We start from the raw sequence: 21099 nt of genomic DNA, 5'->3' as shown, positions 1-21099 counted from the left end.
ATTGGAGACCATTTTTTTTTTCCTGCTGATACTCAATGCATTCTGATGAATTGCTTCATATTCTTTTTTACTGACCTATTTGTAGCTTCCTCTCTGAAGTAAGACAGCCCAAGGCAAGTTAAAATATTCAGAAAGAATATTTACCTCAATTATAACTTAAGCATGAAGCTAAAACAGTTCACCTAATTATATATGTCAGGGTCATTGGAAGTTGACAATTTGCTACCATCTTGAAAGTCCTTTTTATCATGTATCTGTAAAGTCCTCTTTATCTGTAAAGATGGAGAGTTGGAAATCAGAGAGCATTAGTTAGAAGTAGATCTGTATTTATCTGTACTTCAACTACTTTGGTTTATTAATTCTCTGAGCCAGTAGCATAGGCATATGCCTGCAGGTTTACTCTGTTTCACGGGGCAAAGGAAAAAGGGACTAGCTAATATTTATAGCATAGAATTCCATCTAGAGACCTTTGGTAATATATGGATATGTAAGCTACCAGAGGAGATTTAGTGATTGACTAGGACCAAGATAGGGAACCCAAGCTTTCCAAGTTGGGCACTAGTCAAGTCCATTATCCCTGTTAGAGTGATGGCCCACTTATGCAGATACAAGACAATACTAGCATGCCATGTTAAGTTATGATTAAAGACCAGGATTAAAGTCGAAAAGATGTGGCTTAAATCTCATTTCTTTGACTTATTATCTCTATGACCTTGAATGTGATTAGTAGCCTATATGGAGCTAATAGCCATGCTGGCTTCTGCACATGGTTTCTGCATTTGTGATGATCCACATTAAGTGGCAAGCATGGGTGCCTGAGAATAGTGATGGTTGCTAGTGCTCCTGATGTAGTTGTTATTTATATTATAATAAAATGACATTCGTTATCACACATTCTATATCATTGAACACTTAATGAAGTTTCTAACCCAGTAGAGTAATTAAAAAAGGCAAGTAGGGTAGAGGTTATAGACATACTACCATAGACATCATATTTCCCTGCTGCACGGTGGAGAGTGGGGTATCTTCTCATCAGAGTGCATACTCTGGAGATACTACCAGAAAGATGAAGAAATTATTCCCAACTGACCATTTAATTCTCTGCTGCATCATTGGTTAGTATCACAGAGCAAAGCTTCCAAATATACCAGAATGGTATATCATGGCCACCTCATATTACATATAGATATAAATATTGCTGAGATAATAACTTTTACTTATCTTCATAACCTAAATAAATTATTTCTTGCCATCTAATAAGGCATAGCCAATAATTCCTTAAGTATAATACAAGAGATATAATAAATACAGTTAAGTGTTTCTAATTTTAGTAATCATTTATGTGTTTTGATATGTATTGGGAAAACAATAGTTTTCCTGGTGATGTACACATGTAGTTCCTAGGCAGGGAAGATCTCTGCGGCTCCCTAGCCAGCTCATTCAGTCTACATTGTCCAAGAAAATAAGGTGGGCAGCCCCCAGAGAACAGCATCTGGTTTGCCTACAAAATTCACATACATGTGTACAACGTTCATGCCCACCTGGACATATAAATATGTATACCAAACACACACACACACACACACACACACACATATTTGTACATACAAAAACACCCACAAAGTCTTCCAGATTTTCTGCATGCTTATAATACCAGCACTTGGAATGCTAAGGCAAGAGAATTAGTGTTGCCAGGCCAGTCTTGGCTCTAGAGAGAATTTGAGGCTAGCCTGAACTACATGAGACGCTGTCTCAGGAAACACACATACACACACATACACACACACCACACACACACTAAAATTTTCAGAACAATATGAGAAAAAGGAAGGCCTGACAGAGGAGGAACGTGGGTAATTTGAAGAGAGGAAGGCAGACATGCTCATGTGTAAACAGTTAAGTTCAGGTTGTCCCAACCTAGAAACCCACCGTACACTGGACGTTCATGTGCTTCAGGGGTCTCTCTGGACTTGGTCACTGGCACTCAGATAGATCAGCTTCTGTACCCAGGTCTCTGATTCCTGTGCTGTTATGATATGGAGGTGAGGCTATGAACTTCATTTGCTCAGGAGGGTCACAGAAGATAAGAATCCTGTTACCTTAAGTACAGTCCAAGGTGGTTAGGAAGCCCTCATGTGGTATTATGGGGTAGTGCCCATGTGTAGTGAAGACTGCCTATTCTGCCAGTTTCTACCAAGGACATTAAAATAAGCTGAGAAATACAGTCCAGAAATCTGCTCCATAAAGCACAATAAAGGCAGAGGAAAACCGTTCTGAACTCAGCATGAACTGTGCCATGTGCTTGTCCCCCAGCAAATGCTCCAAGCCCACACCTTTAGTGCAACTGTAGCCATTTAGCCTGGAATATGGCACACTGCCATATTTTAATTCACTTTCCAGTTCTACAAAGAGACTGATTTATCAGAGAAGGTGCTCTCTAACCTTAAAATGTGCTTATGTTCGTTTTGATCTCTTCATATGTCTGGGATTAGAACTCTGGGAAGGTCAGACATCAGAACACATTTTCCTCCTAACCTTTTTACAATAATTGTGTCATTAACCACTCGTTTAAAATTCAATTCTCTTACTCACTACCTCTGGCCCAGTTATTTGGAGAGAGGCTGAAGGTAGATATTTTCAGACACGGGATCAGTGAGTAGAGGAGACGAGGGCACATTCTCTACATGAGACAGGAGGTTTGAAATAAACCCCTGGCAAGTATCCATCTAGGGGATAAATATTCAAATTATGCATGAGCAGGCTTCCAGGCTGCAGGATTCTGACAGGTGCCCAGGAGACTCTTGATTATCCTCCTACCGTCTGAATTTCTAAGTTTTGCTGATTTTATTTTTTATGCGAGTTGTAGTACACGTGGAATTTGGTTCGCTGTTTGACTAAGCAAGAACACTTCTCAAGTCAGACTCCCCAATCCTAGCAGAAAGCACCCTTTAAACGGAGGTATATGTTTATTATTATCAATGTTATTAAGAACTATGAAGATGGCAGCTACCTATACATGCAGTATTGGACTCACTAACGTTTTATCTTTATACCAGAGGTAGCAAGCATTGCGCTCTTTTCCATGGCGGGGACCTTAGCTACAGAGGTTTCATATGACAAATCTTTTTAATTCTCAAGCCTAAGGCAGAGTACCTGAGGTTGTTTGTCTGGGTGTGGACGGACAAGATAACCATGGTAATAACAACCCTATTTTCTATTGATCACCTCCAGGGATCAACATAAAATGCAGGCTTTTAGGCTATGGGTATGATTGCCATGGTCATCTTGTCTCACTACCTCCAAAGGGAACTTATATAACTGTGATTAGTGGTTTCAGTCTATGGTTTGACAGGCATCTTCCTACAAATGAAAGACTTTGCCTATGTCCCCTAGCAAGTGAAAATTGGTTAGAAGACTTCATGGGAATGCAGGTGTTCTAGGCCTTGCCCCCAACCTTCTGCATCATCTCACTGAAGGATAAGACCTGAAAAACACTACATGTCAAATGAGAATAGCAATTGATCTTTGTGTTTACCTGAGCTAGAGAATATCTGAGTCTGCACACCACGACCAGTGGCTTGTATCCAGCCATCTGCCTGCTTGTGTCATCTACCCCAAAGCTAAGAATAGCAGTCACATGTTCAACTGGTTAGGGGAGAGAAACATGGTATCTTTAAATGTAGAAATTTTATGGAATTAATATTTCAATATTTATAAATAAAGTATATTTAGAAGTCAGGCAGACATTTTGTTTATACGACTGTGCTTTTAAACTGTAGCAAGATTGTAGAGTTAAAAAGTTGGGTTAAAACATTAGCTTTGCCTTTTGGCCTTCATGGCCTTAAATATTTACTGTTCAATCCTTTGTATATAGGCAGACCCTTTCTTTTGATAACTTTTCCTTAAATAATCCTTTAAAGATTGGTGTGAGAAATATATATGTATGTGTGTGTGTGTATCTATCTAGATAGATAGATAGATAGTTATATATATATATATATATATATATATATATATATACTCTACCCTGACCATACACAGTTCTGCTTGCACCTTATGGTAATCTTGTGTGCTGGAAATTCCTATCTGATGACTAGCTACAATTGGTAGAGAGATTTCTTTCCCAAGACACTCATTAGTCTCACTCCAGAGTCATCAGAGTGAATCATAATTTGGACATATGTTGAAAATACAGAGAGGCAATAGATCATCACCTGTCACAGGACACTAACTTTGGCCAGTCAGTAAACAGTGCATTTAGCTTAATTCTACAGGATTTGTGGAGCTTCATATAGTTAAAACAAAAAATAGTAGGCTAGGAAGATCGTACAATGTGAAGGACAGTCACTGGGGTTCTTTAACACACAAACCTCCCACTGTCAGCAGCCTAGGCTAGCTGGACTTCTGCCTTACACTTTTCCTAGGCTGCTCCTTTACTGATACAGTGACGTTTCTTTTGAGATAGGCCAACATAATAGTTTAACATCATTTCACCTGAATTTTAAGAGTTCTTTTCATCCATTTATTTTAAGTCATTACATAGAATCACAATCATAATAAAAAAACAACAAAAAATTACTTCAAGGGCCTATGAAGGAAGTGATTTTTTTGTAGGCTTAATTCAGACTTTATATACTCCCATAAAAAAGTTACATTCCTTTGCAACCCTGCACACTGAAGGCACTCTGAGAATTGAGTGAACATTCGATTGATTACTTCCTTGCCAGACACAGTGACCATTGTTCACCTCATCAAAAGTTCATTCATGTCATTTATGTTCAGAAACAATAGCTTCTTCAAGTACATTCACCCATATATGTGTGTGTGTGTGTGTGTGTGTGTGTATGTGTAGTAGTAGTAATAGTAGTAGTAGCTCAATCACATATATACATGTATAAGAGGTATATGTTTATGTATAATCATATAAATATACACATGTGGTGGTTTGACTAGGAATAAATCACAAAGACTCATGTGTTTGAGTGCTTGACCATAGGGAGTGGCACTGAGGTGGCATGACCTTATTGGAAGAAGTGTATCACTATGAAGGTAGGCTTAGAGGTCTCCTATGCTCAAGCTATGTCCAATGTCACAGTCTATCCTTGCTACCTGTGAGTCAAGTTCTACCACTCTCGGCTCCTCCAGAACCATGTCTGCCTGCATGCTGCCATGCTTCCAACCCTGATGACAATGAACTAAACCTCCTAAACTATAAGCCAACCCCAAATAAACATTATTTTCCTTTGTAAGAGTTGCTCTGATCATAGTGTCTCTTCACAGCAATGGACCACTAAGACAGCACACATAGAAAAAAGAAAATTTCTTTCCAGTATAGGCGGTGTAAAATTCATCTTCTGTGTTAACTCCATGGGACGTTGAGAAATATCAACTATCCCATGAATAGAGAGAAGTGTGGAAATATAATCTTTTTAGTTGGGAAAAAAAGTTGGAAGGCAGAATGCATTTAATGCAGCCTATATCTTACGTAAAAATTATTCAACACTGTCAAGATTTGACCGGGGATCAATCAGAAATCAGTAATCAGCAATGACATCTGATTGCTAGCACACAACAAAAGCTTTTAACATTAGACCCTGATAACAAAATACATTTTGACCTAATTAGATGTCTTTCACTGGAACCAATTATATCCAAGCTATAATTAAAGGCCTTCCTAATAGGATTAGCACAATTTATGACCCAAGGCACCTAAAGTAGGAAGGAAAACTTAGTTGGTTAAAAGTGCTAAATACTAATTATGATAGGTCCTTCCATAGAAGAACAGTGGCCAGGCCACATCAGTAGTAGATCCTACTGACATCTACAATAGTAAGGGAAAGTGTGGGCAGTTGTACCTCATGTTCTGCCCGTGTTCACAGTAGCTTGACATATTTGGAAATCTAATGACATGGGACATAATGATTTCCTCTGGCATTCATGAGGACCTTGAGACCAACCATAAAGACTTCAGAAGCTATCTGACTTTAGCAATACCAGCTATAGACATAGTGATTCCTTCTTTTTATTTTATTTTTTTAATTAGGTATTTTCCTCATTTACATTTCCAATGCTATCTCAAAAGTCCCCCATACCCACCCCCCACTCCCCTACCCACCCACTCCCCCTTTTTGGCCCTGGCGTTGCCCTGTACTGGGGAATATAAAGTTGGCAAGTCCAATGGACCTCTCTTTCCAGTGATGCCCAATTAGGCCATCTTTTGATACATATGCAGCTAGAGACAAGAGCTCTGGGGTACTGGTTAGTTCATATTGTTGTTCCACCTATAGGGTTGCAGTTCCCTTTAGCTCCTTGGGTACTTTCTCTGGCTCCTCCATTGGGGGCCCTGTGATCCATCCAATAGCTGACTGTGAGCATCCACTTCTGTGTTTGCTAGACCCCGGCATAGTCTCACAAGAGACAGCTATATCAGGGTCCTTTCAGCAAAATCTTGCTAGTGTATGCAATGGTGTCAGCATTTGGAAGCTGATTATGGGATGGATCCCTGGATATGGCAATCACTAGATAGTCCATCCTTTTATCACAGCTCCAAATTTTGTCTCTGTAACTCCTTCCATGGGTGTTTTGTTCCCATTTCTAAGAAGGGTCTAAGTGTCCACTCTTTGGTCTTCGTTCTTGAGTTTCATGCGTTTAGCAAATTGTATCTTATGTCTTGGGTATCCTAAGTTTCTGGGCTAATATCCACTTATCAGTGAGTATATATTGTGTGAGTTCCTTTGTGATTGGGTTACCTCACTCAGGATGATGTCCTCCAGGTCCATCCATTTGCCTAGGAATTTCATAAATTCATTCTTCTTAATAGCTGAGTAGTACTCCATTGTGTAAATGTACCACATTTTCTGTATCTATTCCTCTGTTGAGGGACATCTGGGTTCTTTCCAGCTTCTGGCTATTATAAATAAGGCTGCTATGAACATAGTGGAGCATGTGTCCTTCTTACCAGTTGGGACATCTTCTGGATATAGGCTCAGGAGAGATTCCTTCTTTTAAACAAATTGCTTACACAAAAGAGATCTAGTAGCACTGCGGTTTAAATTTATGAAGGTTACACTCCAAGAGAACTGATAGGTACTTGACTGACTTTTCTGTCCCTGGCTTATGAGTAAAGGAGCATCCCTTGACTTGTATTTCTTTATACCCTGTTCTTTCATGGAAAAGCATCAAGGATGAAGATGAGCATCTGCATCACATCCTTGTTGGGTGTATTAGACACAGCATGAGTCAGCTGCTTGTAAAGCATCACCATAATCACTAATGATCATGAAAATGCATTTAAGCATTCAACTATATAGAAGATGAACAAAAGATAGCAATGACTTTGTTGGTGTGCATGGTAAAAAAAAAAAAATGGTACTCAAACACCTGGAATGCTATTCTCACACAACCAGAATAGATACTTGTATGACAGATTTTACAAACTATAATTACTATGGACCAAGAAGTCTATTTCTGGGCATTTATCCTTAAGAAAGTCACAGATAGATGCTCTCTAGAAATACAAAGAAAAAAATAACACAAGCCGTTTTAAAATCCAACAATGCATGAGATATTATTTAACTAATAATGTATTATGGCTAAATGCCAAGTTGCTAATATGAAAGAATGCCATGTAATTTTATGTAAACATAAACTTTGAGGAAAGGAATCTCAAGTGTTCTTATATAAACGTTTTATCTGTGTTATTCATAATCTTTTGGCATAGGATTTTAACTATGTATTCTCAAAAGAAAAGGTGAATATACATGCGATGCATTGAAAACTGCTAATTCCAGAAGTGTACATATTGGCAAGTGAGAGCTCTAGTTCTGCAGCATCTCATATTTAAAAGGTCAGATCCAAACTCCACACTTCAGCTGACATCACCTAGACAGCAGCTCTGAAACCCTCTACTTCTCACCATTATATTTTAGGCCAGACACAAATTTTATACGAATGATATCTAACCAGCTCTGTACAAATACTTTATGAGTAAAGAAAAAAATGTAGGATAAAATAATGGATTATTTTTCCTTAATGAACATTTAACAGCTAGAATTAGCCAAACGAACAAACAAGCAAAAGCAATACAATATGACTCTCGAGCTTTATCAAATGTGAAGCACATAATTAATTTCTTTTCCAGCCGTTCAAAGACACTTGTGTTGTACCGATTCAATTTAATTGAACTTATTACCATGAGCAGATAATAAGAAATATATTGAAGATATCCATCTGGCTTGTGTGGGAGAACTCACATTTCATTCTTCCTGACTGTCATAGACCATACTAATTGCCTCATTTCAGTTGGTTTACAATCAGTATGATTTAGCTATTAATGTGATAAAATTCTTACTCGAGAGGAAGTTGATATTAAAAGCATAGATCTCTGACCTACCTCTGCTAGCCCTTCTGTGCACATCCTTGACATTATTAAAGTTATATATATTTTAAACACATAAATAAAAATCCATCTTTCTCATATGCATCATTTTTAAGTTACATCTGTCATCTTTCCACAGAGCAGTTCCTCTACCCAAAGAGAGGCATGGTTTATGTTGGGCTCTTTGGTTCATTAAATGTTTATTTCCTTGGCAGAAATGGCTTTTAAATGACTAATTGTTTAATATATTAAAAGAAGAGCAAAATTTGCCATCTTGTCTCCTGCTTCTCCCTCTGAACTTCATGTGGTTTCTTGCTTTGTCAGATAGGAATTGTCATGGGCACAAGATGTCTCAGAAACAGAGGGTGTGCCAAGTGTGTATATTTGTGCTAAATCACCCCTGTCCTTTCGTTAAAGAGGTGGCCTCATAGGAAGAGGGATTTCACACCTGCTTCCAACTCTGAAAGAGAAGTCTTGGTGTCTTATGAACTCTGAACCAGGAAGGAAATGTATCTGAGTAATTCACAAGTGACTCTCCCCTTCCTTCCTTCCTTCCTTGGCATTTGTTTTCTGCACTAGAAGCAAGATGGGTTTGACTTTCCCAAGGGAACAGCCTAACCAAACCATGATTGAATTTCTCTGGCTGTCATAGGCAATCAGATCTTAGAAAAACACCCCAAAGCCTCTAGGCCTTGAGGTTAAATACAGAATCTGACCAATATGAAAGCAAGTTAATTAACATTTCCATCATCTCCCTGTGATTTGCTTTAGCAGAGGCCATTTCTAAAAGGTTAAAATGGTTGTCTCTGTTATACATCCATTTGAGGAGCTGAAAGTGGGTTCCTGGGTTCACAGTATAAGAGAAGAAATGTGAGCAGAATGTCCAGAGCAGCAGTATCTTTTCACATGGTCTTCTTGCAGGTCTATAATCAGTGTGCAAAGGAGCAAGGCCTGTTATTAAGTGAAGATTAACAACATCTGCTTTGAAGATTTTCCAGACTGAAAAACATGTCACCTGTCATATTATTGGCTTTCCCCCTTACCTGCTTCAGAAGTAAAACTGTTTGTAGAAGCAGTAAAAGCTTGGATTCTACTTTGCACAGAGATTCTAAGATGCACACAGTCTAACCAACAATGCCTATTCCATACATATCTTCTTAAGCCTACTACTTTCTTTCCTGGCACGATGTCTATATGTCTCCCTTGGCTTTTATACCATTTAGGAGGAACATTTAATCATTGCTGTTTGCCTCAGCAGGCCTTACTGCAAAGGATAAAGAATATTTAGAATAATGGCCAGTGTTGTTGCTGTAAGGACTCCCTAATTCAGTTCTAAGATATGAGGCAACCAAAAGATACACAATACCTAGCCATCTCTTTTGTAGGCTACTATCAGTCACAGCCCCAAGCATCAGAACAGAATGAGAGTTTCCAAGTAAGCATACAAGCCTCAACTGTTCCCTAAAGCCAGAAGATTCGGGGGTGGAACCCAGAAATTTTTCTTTTTAACTAGGTTCACAGACAAGGTCTAAATTGAGCAAAAGCTGCAAGGCTCAGAGTGAATGATGTAGGTGTCGATGATAAGCAGAGACAGAGGTCCATTCAAAGAGCATGCGTCTTAACAGTTCTCATTGCTATGACAAAACACTAGACAAAAAAAAAATCACTTAAAGAAGGATAAACTTCCTTTGGCTCCAAGTTTGATGGTCTAGTCCATCATGGAGGAAAGTCGTGGCAACAGGAGCTTGAGGTAGCAGGGTCATGTTGTTTCCACAGGAAGCAGATAGAAGATGCTACTGTTGAGCTTGCATTCTCCTTACTATCAAGTTTGAGGCACAAATCCATGGATTGAGAATGACCACATTTAGAATGGACCTTTCCTCCACAATTAACTCTATCTATCAGCCCCTTTCAGACATGCCCAGAGGTTCATCCACTAGGTGATTTTAGATCTTATGAAGTTGGCAATCCATATTAACCATGACAGCATACAAGGGATATGGAGGAAGGAGACACAGGAAGTAGCTAAGGGAGTAAAGGGGAAAGCTAAGCAAAAGCTATGCAAACACTAATCAATAAAATCAATAACCAATAAAATTCATAATGGTACAAAAAGTAAAAGTATGGACTAGAGATAGCTCATAAATGAAGATCATTGAATCTGGAATCATGAAGACTAGAATTTCCTTGGATCCAACCTGCTGACACAAAAAGCTGGGAATTCTCCCAAACACTTGTAACATTACCTCGGAGCAGGAAAGTTGCTGGGTCTCCCTAATTTCCAGGTTAGGAGAGAAACCATGAGACCCAGGTTCAGGGAGAGATCCTGTCAGAGAAGAATAGGTAAAGAACACTAGGCATCTTCTTCTGGTCTTCATGAATATGCTAGGTATGCACTAACACTAACATATACATGCACAAAAACTCATATATATATATCTTGTTTTATATAAAGATGGGTCTGGAGAGATGGCTCCGCAGTTAAAAGACTTGCTGCTGTGGCAAAGGACTCAAGTTTGCTTTTCAGCATGTATATTGGGTAGATCACAGTAGCCTCTAACTCCAGCTCCAGGGAATCTGGTACCTTCTTCTGGACTCCACGGATCCCTACATAGGAGTACAAACATGCACACAAGTTTAAAATAATAACAGTAAGTAAAGATAAAGAGTTAAAAGCAGTGTGAAACTGAGATAAGCTCCCATCCATAGGTGAAGGCACCAAATGACTGCTGGGCACACCCCAGAAGCTAAGCACAGCAGAGGGACATGTGATGTTACGTCCTCCTTAATAGAAATAAAATGCATTCTATGAACTGGAGCTAAGTGATCTTGACACCAACCTCACAGGGAATTTTTACACCTTTGAAGAAAATTTAGAGGAAAAAAGTGATTAATACATACAGAAGAAATTTGCATTATGTATTAGTCATGCAAAATTGTGTATTATTAGTGATACAAAGAATATATAAATTAGTTATTTACAGAAATATAAGCAATAGATAACCCTATCATTCAAAAGATCCATAAGTTTTAAACTTTTGTTTTAGAATGATTTATAGGTACAAGCAAATCTCTACCAACATATAATGTACAGGTGTCTACTGTTAGCCCCATCACACAAATATGGTACTAAGTTCAAGCTTAGGAATTTATTTTTTTCATAAATCTTTCTTTAAGCAGAGATTGACTTTAGTTTCTTTTATTTGAAATGTGTATGTACTGTATGAGTATGCATGTATGTATCTATGGAAGCCAGAAGAGGGCATCAGATGCCCTAGAACCTGAATCACTGGTGTTTGTGTGCTACTCCCTGCGTGTGACAGGAACTGGATTTGGGTCTACGAGAGCAGTAAACTTTCTTCATTTGTGAGCCACCTTTCCAGACCCTACAAGGATAGAATTTTAAGCAATGAATTAAGATTTACGTTCTTTTCTTATGAAGGTGTTTATTTCCTCCTGTTATCCAGAACAATACCTGAAGGACTTCTCTAAAAGAAAGGAAAACCTTGATGGTGATTCAATGGGTAAGATGAGAGTAAAGGAGAGACAAAGACTAGGTCATATGTGCCACACCAAAGCTGGCTAAAAATTTATCTTAGTCCATTCATAATGCTGTGACAAAATACTGTGGACTGGGTGACTTAGAAACAGCAGAACCTTTGTCTCATGTCTCTGGGGATACTGGTAGATTCGGCATGTGGTGAGGGTCTGACCCCTACTTCCCAGATGACACTTCTTTGCTGCATGCCCTGGAAAGGACCACTGCTGCATCTTCGTGTGATCCAAGAAACAGGGAAGGTGAAAGAGGATGGACTTCTTCCAGAAACCTTCCCAGGGGAGAAATTAATCATTCACATAACTAAGCCACTTTGTACAGCCCACTCTTAAGAAGAAAACTAGTATTGATTTGTTTATGTGTATGTAGGTTTGTCTGTGATATGTATTCCTGAGTGCAGCTACCGTCAGAACCCAGAAGAGGGCGTCTGATCCCTGGAGCTGAAATTGCAGGTGTTTGAGAGCTACCTGATCTAGGTCCTGGGAGTCACACACAGTCAGTCTGTTGGAATAGCGTTTGCTCTTAGCCTTTGAGCCATGTTTGCAACCTCTAGTCGTCCACCTTTTAATATTGTTGTGTGGCAGGTTAAAGTTTCAACATGGCTTATGTAGAGGACAGCAATGTCAGTGGTGAAGGTGGATGTCTAGTTATTCTTTTCCTCAACCTTTTGCTATTGAAATGTCTTATCAGTAGCACTGGGCATAGCTGATAACATGCAGAATGAATTCTGATCATATGAATCACTAGGGGATAGATTAAATGACAGAATCAGCATTCAGAATTACCTTGAAAAGATCATCTTGGGAGCCAAATGTGACAAGTTTCATTTTAATCATCATAAATAAAGATTCACATTCAGGGTCTAAACTTCTGATGAATTTCAGGGTCAGGCTTGTGTTAGAGGTTTTAGTTGACCATAAAGCAATTGATAGCTCAATTACACTGTATGCTTGCTAAAAATGCAAATTAAATCTAGAATGTAATACAGTATCCTAAGCAAAAGAGTGAAACCTATAAGAACTACCATAGTACTAGGGGCAATAAAAACCAGGGAAGGATGTTGCTTTTATTTCCAGACAGACATTAAGATTTGAAATCAGCTTAAAGAGTGGCATCTGGGATGACAATAAAAGGAGCAGCTATGGGAAGTCAGGCTGGTTAAGCTACAGAAGACTCACAGAGGGTGGAAGGAGGAGAGATGGCCATTATTTACAGACATTTAAAGAGCTATAAAACTCTAGGTGACCTGAGAGGGCAGGAGCAGGGAGATGGGAAGGAGCTACAGGGGCTTATTCATGTCAAGTAAAAGGTAAAAAGCTGCAAACAAGTAGGCCACTGAAAATATAAAATTCCCGATTTTTCTACTGTTGTTGACATTCATTTCATACTGGACCTCTGCTCTGGGGAAACACTGTTGAAAAAAATCCATGCGTCATGGGGAATGTATGGTCTGAGTGGCCTGTGGAGGGGATTTTCAATTCATCTCAGCATTCTCAGTACCTTCCCTGAATAAATGTTGACCTGTGCTCCCCTCCCATCGCTGTCTCCAAAGTACTAGCATCCCATGATTTTAGTCTTTGCCCTCAAGTTTTCCTATCCCCCAAGAAATCATTGACTTTGTTTTCTTATTGCAGACTCTTATGGAACTCTTTCCTCCCTGCTAGCATCAATTTAGCCATTATCAACAATGCATTATGGGTTAAGAAAACCTTGTTCTATAATATAGAGTGATATTTTCTTAAGTAACATATTCTAAAATAGTATCCATTAAAAATATCTCTTTTATGTTTAACCATGTATTGGGGGTTTATGGAGTCCAGTGAATAATAGCCTGTTCAAATCTCTAGGCTTAGAACCAGTTAAGTGTAAGTCATGCAATTAGGCAGATGCCAATCATAATTAACTGTCTTCCTTTGATTATTTCCAGTTATTAAATTATTAGGTAAATCTAAGCTGTCCATGTTAAGGATGTGAGAAAAATGGAGAAGTGGATGTTTCAATTCTTTGAATTTATGGTGCCACACTGAATCTGCATTTCTCTCTAGTGTCTATAACTAGAGGTTATCAGTAGGAAAGGAACTCAGTTATCTGCATGGATATGGGCTTCCCAGGAGCAGTCTCTGGTTAATTGGGACAAGAAAACACAAGTCATTATCTCTGAGGAATCTGAAGCAAATGGAGGCAGGTTGTCACCTCTCACCAGGAAATAAATTAGTCTTGTCTTTAGAAAGGGCTTTGCCTTTCCCCAGCTGCTGACTGGGGATACTGTCAACTGTCAAAGCAACAGGGACATTGTAGATTAGTGGTATTGAAATTATGGTCACAAGATACCCATGAACCCATTTTCTCATTTTGATGAATATTTCTGATGGAGTAGTGTGCTTGAATGACACAGTTTGTGTGAAGCCTCAGCTTCAGAAAATCAAGGTGTTATTTCCCAGCTGAAATCATTAGTAAACCATCTTCTGCAGAGAAGTTCCTGAACAAAGTGAGGAAAGGCTGTAAATTATAGACAAAGAAACTCTACCTCTTGGCTAACTTACCTTTGTAGACTGCCATCTGGGGAAGCATACAGTTCAGCTTTAGCAGGGGAGAGAAGCAATAAAACAGAAGATGCTGTGCTAGGTCATGAATAAAACCTTAAAAAGGTATGACTTTCTTTCCCTTCTGTGTAGGTATGTGAATGTATGTGTGAGCCTGGGTAGATACACACAGGCATGTGTATGTAGAGGCCAGAGGACAGTATCAGGTATCTTTTCTCTGTTGTCATCCTCCTTGATTCTTTTTTTAAACAGACATGAGACTCACTAAGTCGGTTAGATTGGCTGGTCAGCAAATCCCACCTGGCTCTGCCTTCTGAGGCCTGGGATTATATGGAGGCATCACCATGCCTAGCTCCTTCTCATATGTGTTCTGGGGGAGGGGGAGGGGGAGGTGTTGAAGTCAGGTCCTTGTACTTTCAAGGCAAGTACTCTACTGACTGGCCTGTCTCCTCAACTTCTAACACAACTTCCTGAAACTATTCGAATATCGAAATAATCACAGCAGAGCAGAAAGAACTGAGACCCACTGTACTTGGCCCAGGATCTTTCAGTGACCTATAGTGTGAACTGGTTAGGGCATATCTTCCAGACTACAGCTTTCTCGTCTCAAAAATGAAAAGCCTTTTACATGGAGAGTTAAAGTCTCGTAAATTTCTATGAAATCGTAAGAATGAACTATCAACACATTCTCCTTTCAAGTTTCTTTGTAAGTCTACAAAAACCAGAACGTCTACCTGGCAGTATCACTCAGTTTCCTGGTGAAAAATTGGATGAGACCTCTCATGTGCAAGAGAGTTGCATGATGGGAACATTTATTTCAAATGAATTCACATTATGATCTCTGAAAGGAAAGGAGAAAAATTACAATTTAAACAGTGTGGGCAGTTTTACCCACTAGTCTGTCTGCAAGGGGATCAAATTGCCACACTGAATCAAATTCCAGTGTTTGATGACATGCTGATCTTATTCAATACAGTCTCCCAACACAAATAGTTATTCCATCTTTTTTCTCTGATCACAGCCCATCAATTCAGAACTCCAGCAGCTGACCAAATAGCCACATCCTCTAAACATTTGTCTATGCCACTGCATGCTTGGAAATACACATACAGCCTCCTATACCCATTAGAGTGGCATTCCGCTGCTGTAGTTCTTCAGGGCAGGAGTTTTGATTCAGGATTCTGTGTTGTGACATTGTAGTGTGACTGGATGAAGCCTGTCTGGCATTTGTAGACACGGTGAAGGTCACCCCTTCAAAATCTAGGAGGGGTTCCTGATAGTCTTTGTATCTCCTTCAATCTTGTCTTGAAAGTTGAATATACCTAGACTCTTCTGGGTAAAATATATGTATCATAAAAGCCTTTCTTCCAGACATAAACCTCTGGTTTATGTAACACACACACACACACACACACACACACACACACACACACATACTAATATGCACATGTACCCACACAATTGAACATGCATACTTACATACATTTGCACCACACACACTTGAAAAATAAATATGACATCTTTTTAAATGCATGATTGGATGCTAGGTATAGTGGTGCACACCTTTAATCCTAGCACTTAGGAGGTAGAGGCAGGTGGATCTTTGTTAATTCAAGGCTAACCTGGTCTACACAGAGAGTTACAGGACAGTCAGAGCTACACAGTGAAACCCTGTTTTGAAAACAAAACAATTTATAAAAAAAACAACTCCAATGACAACAAAAATGACATGATTGGAGGTCTAGAGAGATAGCATGGCTGGTAAGAGCACTTGCTTTTCTTGCAGAGGAACTAAATTTGGTTCCCAACTATCACATGAGGTGGCTCCCAATCACTTGCAACTCTATTCTCAGACTATCTGATACCCTCATCTGGTCTCCATGAGGAGGACTAAGAGGAGAGAAGTCTTCAATGGAGCATAGCCAAAGGAACATCAGTCTTGATATGAGACAGGCTTGGTTTTAAATTCCAAAGCTACTATTCTTAGTAGATCTGTTATATGAGACAAGCTAATCATTAGGAGTTTTAGTAATCTCGTCTAGAAAATGGGAGATTTGTTCAATTAGAATTCTGCGTATAAAATACCGAATAGCTCTTAGTGTCTAACCAAGTACCTGTCATTGTACATGTATTCTTTTTATCCAGGGCTCCATGGATTCTTCTGCTAGTTACCCAGGAAGAATATCTCAAACTGCATGCCTTTGTGTATTGGTACACTTCTCTAAACAATGCACCAGGATCCATCAATGTTTTTTGTCTCAGCCTGGAGATCTGAGAGATTAATAATTCCCTTCTCTGGCCAAAGTATACCATCATTATATAGCTACCTCTTGTATTTATGTTGTTTACAGCCATGCAAGTATTATGACAGCCACAAATCAATGAACTCAGCAGGAAGAACTGTTCCAGCCTGCAGTGTGGTGTGCTTTTTACTAGTTCTCTTACAAACCAGTATCCACCTACTTTGAGTCCTTCCTGCTATGCAGGACTGTAATGTGGGCAGCTTCAGTATGTGATCGATCTCTGAGTGACTTGTAAATTCATCAAGGTGCAGATATAATTTCTATGTGTCTGATTAACCTTCTCTGTAGGACTACCATCCCTTCGGTAATACCAGAGACTTATTTTTCTCTCAGAAAGATGGATATCAGCTCATTTTAATCAGTAGTCTACAAAAGGTGTCACCTGGCTCTGCCTGTGGTTAACTGTAATGTCTGACCCAGACTGTCCTGCCATTTGTCAAATAACTTCGTTTCATTTAATGTACCTAGGAAATGATCTTGCTTTTATTTTAAGACAGTATGCAAAACTCATTAGGTTAATAAAATGCCTGTTGTTTTCTCAATAAAGAAAGAATACAGATTTTTTAAAATAAAAAATTCCTTTACCTATCTTTCTTATGCAGCAGTGGCCTGGCAGTTCATATCCTAGTGTATGTACAAGAGAATCCTAGCCTAAGCTCTAAGTATCCCACCATATAGCAGCAAAAGAACAAATAGTACAGTATCATGAGGGTGTCAAATAGCCTTTTTATTAAAATAAGAATATACAGAGTGGACACACTAGGACAGCAGAGATAAACCAGGTCTGCCCTGGGCAAAGAAGAATACATGTCTACCCAAAGTTGAGAAATTGGGAAGCTTGGGGTAGTGGTGTTCCTGAGATGAACTCCTTTTGTGGGGCCTCACTGAAGAACTATTTGGTATGCAAATTAATCTCAGCACATTATTCAGCCATGTAGGGAATGTATGTTCTCATGTGTGAAACAATGGTTTCTATCAGAGGACGTGAGGTGTTAATTCTCAGGAAGGAGTTTGGACATGAAGTTTGGACAGTTTTCAGCAGTTCCTAAGCCCCTATGCAGGAACAGTGTTAAAACTTCCGATCTAAACCTCGGGAGGCACAAGAGGCCTTTCCCCTATGTGAGCACCAGGCAGCAGAACCCAGAATGATGGCACTTGATCTGGCACAGGGCTGCCAAAGACAGCAAGCCAATCACGGCAGCTGCTTCTGAGATATGATAACAGCAAGGCATAGAAGCCAGATTTACCATGAGCAGCTAGGAGAATCTCTTATAAAGGTTGACAACATTCTCGGGACATTAAACATGACGAAGAAGCCTAAAATACAGTGTTTAGGGCTTCTTATGATGGGCTTTGGCTCCTCCCCAGAAAAAAATTTCACCACCTTCCTCTCTAAGCTTCAGATTTGGTCTTTGTAAAGTAAGACCAGTACCCACCTGCTGTCTACAGGGCAGCACTAGACAGTGCAACATAATTAGACACAAAGACACTACAAAATGACAGGTCTTCTGGTTATTTATAAAACATGATAAAAAAAAGACTCCCCGAATAAAGAAATAATGGAATGTTAATTATCCAATCTTATCTCCACAGCTGTTTACATATTTCAGATTATCACATTACCACATATAAATATGTACACTTACTTGAAGTTAATGAAAGGGTGGGTTTTTCTCGTTTTGGAAAAAATGCTGCAGTGATTTGATCATTCATCACGCCTTGACTTTGTACACTGATTTACTATGTCCTGCCTCATAAATCTGTACAGTTCCCTTTTGTTTTGAAGAAAGGAGAGGTCTTTCCCTCCTAAGGCCACTCAGACTTCCAGAGCCGGCTCGCTTTACACTTCTTGAGAGAGTCTACAGAAGGCTGAGGAGATTGATTGCTCAGTTGGTGAAGTGCTTGTGGAACAAATATGAGGCCCTGAGTTCAATCCCAGTAAGCACATGAAAAGTCAGGTCTAGTAGCATGCCCTTAAATTCCCAGCTCTGGGGAAGCCAACAGAAACAGGTTAGGAATTATAGGTGTTTATTCACATATACACCAGCACACATGTCCACACACACCAACGCATATACATACAACAAGCACACACACACATACACACCAACACACAAACACACCCACACAGTCAGTCTTTCACGGTGCCTGAGTGCTGACATTACAAGTGTGTATCATCACAAACAGCTCCAAATTCTTTAACATGATTATATATATATATCATAAAACAAACAAAACATCCCAGGGCTTACTGGCTGATTAGCCTCACTTAGAAAGCTCCAAGTTAATGAGAGACCCATGTCAGAAAATAGAATGTGGGTGATTCCTAATGGCCTGTGCACACATACATGACACACATGCATGCATACGTACATCCACACACAGGGAGAATGCCTGCAGATAAAGATTAAATCTCTTCTTTGCTACTTAACTGTGTAAACTCTCTGAGTCTTAGTGTCTGCCTCACAGTATTGTATTTCTAAATTTACATTTCCCCAAGAGATGGAAAGGAAAATAAGAATCTCCTATGTCCAAGTGGCTTAGCCTCAGTAGCGACCTTTCTGCCCCTCTTTTCCCCTATCCTCAAGGCGATCACTTCCACTCACTCGGCCTTTGCTGTCCTTTGGTTTAGTATTGATTTTCATCTTTAAGTACATTCCCATTTTCACATCTCTTGATTCTTTGGTTTCAGGGAGTTTCTTCTGACTTAAAGAAAATAAATTCTAAACTAAACAACTAGGGCAGGTCTTCAGTCGCTGCTACTCCCGAGGCCAAAGGTGAAGCATGCAGACCACAGCCTGACTTGAGTTGTCCAGTTGCACCTTAAATAAATGTCTTTAATTTTTATAGTTATTTTTATTAGATATTTTCTTCATTTACATTTCAAATGCTATCCCCAAACCCCCCTATACCTTCCCCCCACCCTACTCCCCAACCCACCCACTCCCACTTCCTGGCCCTAGCATTCCCCTGTACTGAGGCATATGATCTTCAAAAGACCAAGGGCTTCTCCTCCCATTGATGGCCGACTAGGCCATCCTCTGCTACATATGCAACTAGAGACACAGCTCTGGGGAGTACTGGTTAGTTCATATTGTTGTTCCTCCATGAAACTCAAGAAGAAGGAAGACCAAAGTGTGGATACTTCGCTCCTTCTTAGAATAGGGAACAAAATACCCATGGAAGGAGTTACAGAGACAAAGTTCGGAGCTGAAACAGAAGGAAGGACCATCCAGAGACTGCCTCACCCGGGGATCCATCCCATAAACAACCACCAAACCCAGACACTATTGCATATGCCAGAAATGTCTTTAATTTTATTTCCTTCATCTTCCTAGAATAAATCAGTCACAGTTCTGGCTAGCTCACAAATCTGTAACTGCAATTATAAGTTGCTGTGTTTTTCTAAGGCAACAACATACCAAGCTATGATCAATTCTCTCTCCCCTCTCCTTTTACATCCTCCTTTTCCCTCGTTTAATTCCCTTCTCCTATTATATTTTTTGTATTTTTATCAACTGGTTTAATTATTTTGTGTATGGGGCAGACATGCCACTGTGCTGAATTGAAGTCAAGGACACCTGATGAGAGTAAGTTCTATCTTTCTACCATGCAGGTGCTGTGGGAACTGATCTCAAATAGGTAGTCAAGCTTGGTGGCAAGCACTTTCACCTGCTCAGCTATCTCAGCAGCCCTCTCCCATTCTTTTGTTTTGTTTTGTTTTTATTAGATATTTTCTTTATTTACATTTCTAATGTTATCCCCTTTCCTATTTTCCTCTCCAAAAATCCCCTATCCCCTCCCCTCTCTACCTGCTCCCCAACCCACCCACTCCTGCTTCTTGACCCTGGCATTCCCCTATACTGGGGCATAGAACCTTCACAAGATCGTATTAGTCAGGGTTCTCTAGAGTCACAGAAATTATGGATACTCTCTATATAGTAAAAGAATTTATTGATGACTTACAGTCAGCAGCCCAATTCCCAACAATGGTTCAGTCACAGCTGTGAATGGAAGTCCAAGGATCTAGCAGTTATTCAGTCTCACACAGCAAGCAGGCAAAGGAGCAAGAGCAAGACTCCCTTCTTCCAAAGTCCTTATATTGTCTCCAGCAGAAGATGTAGCCTAGATTAAAGGTGTGTTCTACCACACCTTTAATCCCGGATGACCTTGAACTCAGAGATTTAATCTTCTGGAATCCATAGCCACTATGCCTCAAGATCTCCATACCAAGATCCAGATCAGAATCTTCTATCTCCAAGCCTCCAGATAAGGGTCACGGGTGAGCCTTCCAATTCTGGATTATAGTTTATTCCAAAG

General features: G+C 39.6%; 1 protein-coding gene across 12 annotated transcripts in view; it reads left to right on the top strand.

Annotated features, from left to right (window-relative positions):
* The window catches only part of LOC110295865 (contactin-4), a 1019336-nt gene that overhangs the window by 935720 nt on the left and 62517 nt on the right, over positions 1 to 21099 (top strand). The window lies entirely within an intron of this gene.

This window comes from Mus caroli, unplaced genomic scaffold, assembly GCF_978045245.1.
Source record: "Mus caroli unplaced genomic scaffold, Mus_caroli_1 scaffold_7, whole genome shotgun sequence".
Lineage (NCBI taxonomy): Eukaryota > Metazoa > Chordata > Mammalia > Rodentia > Muridae > Mus > Mus caroli.
Note: the sequence above shows the minus strand (reverse complement) of the source record. Positions and strands in the feature narration are given on the sequence as shown.